Below are 7179 nucleotides of genomic sequence, written 5' to 3'. Positions count from 1 at the left end.
GGAGCTTGGAAAGAAAAGCGTCTGGACTTCTTTAAGTTGCTTGAAGACCTTCAAGCAACTTAAAGAAATCCAGACGCTTTTCTTTCCAAGCTCCTTAAAATAGGCCCCACATCCACTTCATGTAACAGCACCCTTTTCTCATCCCTTGTTCCCTTATGCCTTCTGGTTATAACAACAATCTAATAGCATTTAACAAGCTAACAGAACCCACCTTTAGGTCTGCTTTGCACAGGTTGATGAGGTGGACACTGCAAATGCTCTTATAGAATACAGGAATTGTGCAACACTGAGTGGCAACCTGTGTTCATTCAGGAATTTTGTTATCTCATTCATGGAGCTGATATAACAGAGAAGATCAAAGTCCAGTCAAAATGGACTGTGAAGTCAGTAAAATAAATGCCATAGGGTAACTATATACCTCAGAAATCTGCTGACTTTTTTTAGATCAGATTTGCGGAGAAACAGATATTATGAGTACACAAAACTCCTTTGGGATAAATTATGCATTATGTAAATTATGCATCAGTTCCAGTGTGCAATATACTGAAAAACGGACTCATTTGCCATGTGCATGTATTAAATGTCACACACGCACATGCACGCACACGCACACGTGCGCGCGCGCGCACACACACACACACACACGCGCGCGCGCACATACACACACACACACAAATAAAAAAGTGTCCAAACTTTTCATGACAACCTGATTTATAGACAAGCCAAATGAATAGGAGGCATGAACCTTTAACACAGTGTCAACAGCACGAACTGAAAACACAAAAAAACAAACTTTTAAGGGGAATGTTGAGGCTGTTTCATTTCTTATTAGAAAAAGTTTTTTATTTACTTCCTTTGCTAGATCTGAGCATAAATTGAGCATATGCAATTCTACAATTTTAAGTCCTGACATTATAGGACACTTAGAAAAAATATTGTCTACAATGATCATATTAACCTTACACTTACTTCGAGCTGTTTTCTTCTCACAAGCTCTACAGAACCTCTCGGCCAAAATGGTGCCTGAGAGTTGAGAAGCATTTTATATTACTCAATACAAAAGTGAAACAATAATGTAAACCAGAGAAAGGAACACAGGGGTATACAGTACTGCTTTACATGAAAATGTTTTACGATTTTTTAACTGTTCAGACTCAATGAAATTCATAATAAATGTTAAAAAACTATAATTAGTCATTTAAATAGAATTTTTGAAACTCTAGCCAGAGGGCACAGAAAGGCATAATGACACTCCTGAACGAGGCATCCGTTCCATTGAATAATGCTAAGATGATACAGAAACAATCATATTATCATGGTTCTGGGTTATTTGATGAGTTTTCTTGTGTTTTCATATCTGTTATGCATTATTATGATTATTTTGATTTAACTGGTTAGTTCTGAGTTCATTCCTATTACATCTCTGAGTTCACTTATCATCAGTTTAGTTCCTTGTTTATTAGGTTCCCTTGAGTCTTTGTCCTCTGTGCCCCTCTCTCGGTGTCTCCGTTTATATGCGTGTGTGTGATGCTCATGTCTGGGTTTTCCCTATTTAGTCCCCATGTTCCCCTCTTTGCATTTATTTCATGCCTCCCCTGTCTGTAATGTTTGCCCATGTTTCCCCAGCCTGTCTCTCCCTGACCCTTGTGCCCCTTCTCGCTCTCGTTCCCTCTCTCTCGGGTCACCCCTCCTTCTCTCTCTCTCTGTTTTCATCTCCTCCTCTTGTTTACATGTTTCCCTTTGTGTCTCATGCTAGGTCTTCCCCATCTGTTATGTGTGTTCTCACCAGCCCGTCATATCCTCTGTATGTGTTCCATATTTATGTTTGCGTCTTGTCTCCCATTGTCAATTCCCTGTTCTCTTGTTAAGTCCAAGTGTTTTAGTCTGCCTTTTTACTGTTTTATTTTGACAGTCTCATGGTCCATGTTCAGTGTGTTTAGTTTTGCTTCCACTGTGGCGTCTTGTTCATTTACCTGTGTTCCCCATGTTTTCCCCTGATCACCTCCTGTCTGTATATATTGTCTGAGTTTTCCTCTGACCTTTGCTGTATTGTGTCTGTTTTCCCCCCACGGCTCTTCCATGCTTCCTCTCGTGTTTCCAAGGTTTCCCCAGGTTTTTCTAGTATTCCAGTTCTTGTCTTATTTTCTTAGTCTCTCCAGTTCAGACGATCCTGTGTTTAATTTTTGTTATTTATGTTTCTCCCTGTTTGGTATATCTGCCTTAATAAATAGCACACTTTCAGTTAAATTCCAGTTTCCATCTGTCTGTGGTCTGCTTTTGGGTCCTCACATAAACAATTCATGCAGTCTGCCTCTGCAGATTGTGACACATATTGTAGTTGGCCTTTGAAGTAATTAAATCATTGCACCACTCACTAATATATTTCAGTAATTAGTCCATTTCCAACGCTCATGTTATTTCTTGCAAAAGCATTACCAACTATTAAACTATTACAAGACTAATCAGATCTTTTATTTCTGTTCAGTTATACATTTTGCATTACTGTGTAGGCAGGTAGATTTTAACCCTGTGCAGCAAACTATCAGGATCCTGTAGGAAAGCTGGAAGGTTGTTCCTCTTAACGTAGACAGTGAAGGACAAAGCAGCAGCCGACAGAAGCAGAGGCCACTTATATGATCTCCTGGGTTTGGGCTCATCGCATTGCCTGGTCTGCAGGGGTTGAGTCACTCTCTCCCGCTGAGTGAGGATGGCCTCGCGGGCTCCAGCCCACTTTCCTGGCCCCCTGAGACGATACTGGTACGGCGTGCAGGGACCAAAGAGCACATTCATTCCCAGCCTGGGGTCAGTCAGCAGCATCATTGAGATGTTGGGTTGAACTCCCACTAGCTCTGCTATTTCATCCATGTAGCTGATGTAGTCCACCTGGATGGTGTGTCTCTGACTGGTGACATACCTGAAAATGACATTTAGGTTGAACATGTGCAGAACAAAAAGTGGCGTGTTACAGATCCTATATATTTAAGCAACCACAAAATCAAGTAAATATACTTTATTACCTTTGAGCCATGGCTGCCTGCTTCCACTGTATATCCTTCAGCATAACAACTACAGAAGGAAGCTTTATGCAGCCTGTTAAAGAACACAACAGTTTACTTTAGTAATAATGAAAACCTGTAAATGCCTAAGTTGAAAAAGAAAAGTATTTTAAATTAAACTCTGACCTTTAAAGACACGTGTGGCCCACCTGGCCTGCAACTTGGATATAGCCATAATAGATCCCAATGGCTGCACTAGACCAATGATAGCCAGCGTGGGGTGTTCAAGCTCAGGATGAAACACATATTTGTACAGAGATGCTTTGTTGTTAGACACAGAGACCACCTGTGAAGCCAGGAATGGAAAGGAAAACTGGTACCCTGTAGCAAACACCTGAAAGACAGCGGTCCATGTTAGTTAAAAGTCAATTTCACTGATCTCTATGAAGGTGAAGAAAAGTATGTAATTCCAGACCTACCACCAAGTCAACATCTTCCACTACACTGCCATCATCAAACTCCACACTGGAACCTTGAAATCTGCGGATGTTGGGTTTCACCTGAACTGTTCCAGAGAGGATGCGGTTGGGAAGCTCATCATTTAATGTTGGATATTGGCTAAACAGCCTGAAATGGAAAGTTAAACGTTGCCCTACTGATATGATGAAAAAAATGAATTTACTGGCTTTCCAGTCATGCAATCATGAAGCCAAGTTTTTGTCCAAAATATCTGATAGGAAGAAATGCAATAAAGTCATCAAAATAGTAATAAAGATTTGCCCAACACAAGATTCAAGGGAGTCTGCCTACTGCATTAGTGCAGTTGTAGATATTAACACAATACCTGTGCTTTGGCTTTAGATTGTACAGAGCATGATCAAATATTTTGTTTAGTCGTCTCTCTCCCAGACTACAGAAAAAAAACAAAGGGAACAGTTTTCCTTAGAAAGTCGAACACTCGGTTAAAATACAAGTCAATGGGAATCCTGTTATCCCCAAGTCTGTTCAGAATCCAGGCTCCCCTTCGAGTGCTCAGGTAAACCTAGGATGAAATTAATCATTGTCAGCCATTGCTCTGGTTCTTGGTATATTTTTTAAAAAATGTAATTCTCATCATATTGATAGCGTCTGAACTACTGATAGGTTAATAATTCATGTATAAGGTGTATGTTTTGGTGGTATGGATTCAGGTCCAAAAATGACAGAACTGAATTTAACTGAATGAATTTTGGGGTAAATTTTTATTATTTTAAAAAAATGTTAAATGAGGAATCAGTTCATCTCAGTCCAACCTGCTTGGTGACTCTACTCAGTTCCACTCCTATTTCTGCTCCAGAGTTTCCAATTCCAATCACCACGACCTTTTTATTCCTCCACTCCTCAGGAGTCTTGTAGTCTCTGCTGTGGAAATACTTCCCCTGGAAAGTTTCAATGCCTGAAGAAAATAAAACAACAAGACACAATCTCCCTTTCTGTTTCCACGACAGACATGGTTAAAGAATGTCAAACACTGTTATTAAATATTATTACTTCCTCTTTCTATTGCTACAGCCAAACTCTATAAGGCTACATAAAATCTACATGTAGTTTATTGCTAGCCCGCAGACATGTGTTACCTGGAAAGTCATGAAGAGGCATGTTGAGGTAGCAGTGGCGTCCAATACAGATCATTACAGCTTCAAAAACTGTGTTTCTCTTTCTTGCCATCCTTGTTCTCTGTTTCAACAACCCACTCGCCTGAATGAGAAAAATCTGATTTCTGCTTCACCTGCAAGACTTTGGTCTGGACAACAGAAAGACAGACGCAGGTTTTTGATAAGAGTGTGGGTATGCCCCATTTATATATATCAGTACTAAAAAAGTACTAAAAAAGCTTTTTTCTTTGAAAACTTGGTGATACGTTAAGTTTTGCCAACAGAATACAGAAAAATAGCAAAACATCCTTACGTTAAAGAGTATGTGCTTGGTGAGCTGGAAGTGGTCCAAAGTAGTCCACGATGAGGGAATTGTGCATGTAGTTTGAGAAGTGCGCAGGGATGGGAAAATCACTGAAACACATCATCTCCTTGGAAGAGTTGATTATGACAGAAAAGTAAATACTGGCCCTGTCTGGCTCTGGATTCTCCTGCAGAGAAAGCCATGAATAGAGAAAAACAAATCTCATCTGTCAGAGCAAAGCAAAGTCCGATCTGTATGTTGTCTAACCCACCTTAAACCTCCACAGACCACCAATGTCATTGCTGCTTTGTTTTGGCCATAGCTATAGTCCACTCTGGCTTTGGATTTCACGTTCCCAGGTAATTTAATGTTGCAAGGCAACATGTCTTCACAAAATACTCTTGGGAGTCAACATTTAGTCAGGTGATAAGACCAACTCAAAAGAACTCAAAAGGCAGCTTTATTGCTGAACACCAGATATATAAAACTAACTAAACTGGGAATACACATGGAACTAAGCAGGTAGGCAAGCAGGCAGAACACATGGCCACCTCCTCCAACTTCTCCAGGGAAACGCCAAGGTGTCCCCAGGCCAGCCAAGAGATATAATCTCTCCAGCGTGTCCTGGGTCTGCTTCCCAGTTGGACATGCCCGAAACACCTCACCCAGGAGGCGCCCAGGAGGCATCCTTGTCAGATGCTTAAACCACCTCAACAGGCTCCTTTTGATTTGGAGGAGCAGCGGCTCTACTCTGAGCCCCTTCCGGATGGATGCAAACAGTTCCAGTGCAAGCTGGAGGCTGTCACTTGACGAAGCCAAGCTCTTGCAATGGAGGCATAAGTATCCAATGGCCGGTACCAATGGGCCACACACCACATACTCCCAAAGCACCTCCAACAGGACATGCTCAAATGCCTTCTCCAAGTCCACAAAACACATGTAGAGTAGACTGGTTGGGCAAACTCCCAAGAATCATCATCAGAGGTTAAAGAGCTGATCCAGTGTTCCACGACCAGGTCAAAAAAACATATTGTTGCTTCTGTATCCGAGGTTCGACCAATGGATGGACTCTCCTTTCCAGCATCCCGGCACAGACTTTCCCAGGGAGGCTGAGGAGTTTGATCCCCCTATAGTTGGAACACAGCCTCCGGTACCCCTTCTTAAAGATGGAAACACCCACCTCAGTCTGCCAATGCAGGATTGATAATAATTAATTATTCTATTATTAATTATTACTATTAAATAGTTTTTATTTGATTTATAGTTCAACTTATTGTTCACATTTTTGTTCTTCATGTATATCCTTAGTATTTTGAATCTTAAGATCTTATTTCCCATTATTGTGCATATCTGAGTTTCTATACACAATAATGTGTTTTTTCCTTCTGTGTTTTCCTCATGTTGACTTTACATTTGTGTCTAAGTTTCCCTCTTTGGTCATTGTTACTTATTTCCTGGTTTAGTTTGCTAGTTGTTTTTTTCTGTGCCTTGTTTATAGTTTTACTTCCTCTCCTTTGATTGCGTTGATTGTGTGGACTTGCCTATTGTTTCCCCATTAACCCTCATTGTGTGAGTATATATAGTCCTGTTGTTTCTTTGCTCACTGTAAGTGTCTGTTAACCTACTTGCCTTGCCTTGCCTTTGATTTCTAAAGTTTGTTTTATGTTTTTGACTGAAATATATATTTTTTTGACTTTTGCTTCTTGAATTTGAATCCTCAATACTCTGTGAAACACCTAGACTCAGAAACTTTCTATAAACATATATAAACTGCCACATGCCCCATATCTCACAACAAAACGAAGCAATCATAAACAGATGAGAACACCTAAATGTACAGTTCAGAACTAAAAATGAAGAAACAGCTAACCCTGATACAACAGCCCTTAATGCACTCAGCAGTTATGATAAAGAATCCAAATTTCTTACCTTGTTTGAAGAAATTAAGAGAGCTTTCATACTGCATTTAACTCAGCAGAGAGTAGGAATGAAAATGGTTGGTCTAAATATAAAAGGAGCCTATGAACCCTTGCTTCACAGGAGGGTCAGTTATTTGACTCCAGGACTGAAGGAAAAGCAAACAAATCCTCAGTATGTTATATTTTGCATGTCAGTGACACCAAAAAGCAAAAATTACCATTATACAAAACCTGGTGTTAAAAAGAAAAGCACAGTAAAATTTGAAAATATACCGAGTTTCATCTTAAAAGGATTTAAATGGTTTTCTAAAATGGTACTTTGCTTT

General features: G+C 40.1%; 1 pseudogene across 1 annotated transcript; it reads right to left on the bottom strand.

Moving 5' to 3' along the window:
* Nucleotides 1–2279: 2279 nt before the first annotated feature.
* Nucleotides 2280–6922, bottom strand: LOC101483699 (flavin-containing monooxygenase 5-like; annotated as a pseudogene). Its single transcript, XR_013095582.1, has 9 exons — nucleotides 6864–6922; nucleotides 4944–5121; nucleotides 4613–4779; nucleotides 4289–4431; nucleotides 3841–4038; nucleotides 3476–3623; nucleotides 3183–3390; nucleotides 3018–3090; nucleotides 2280–2914 (listed from the first exon to the last, which is right to left on the bottom strand). The product of XR_013095582.1 is annotated as a flavin-containing monooxygenase 5-like (transcript).
* Between the last annotated feature and the right edge of the window lie 257 nt (nucleotides 6923–7179).

Source organism: Maylandia zebra, linkage group LG23, assembly GCF_041146795.1.
Source record: "Maylandia zebra isolate NMK-2024a linkage group LG23, Mzebra_GT3a, whole genome shotgun sequence".
NCBI classification, from domain to species: domain Eukaryota; kingdom Metazoa; phylum Chordata; class Actinopteri; order Cichliformes; family Cichlidae; genus Maylandia; species Maylandia zebra.
Note: the sequence above shows the minus strand (reverse complement) of the source record. Positions and strands in the feature narration are given on the sequence as shown.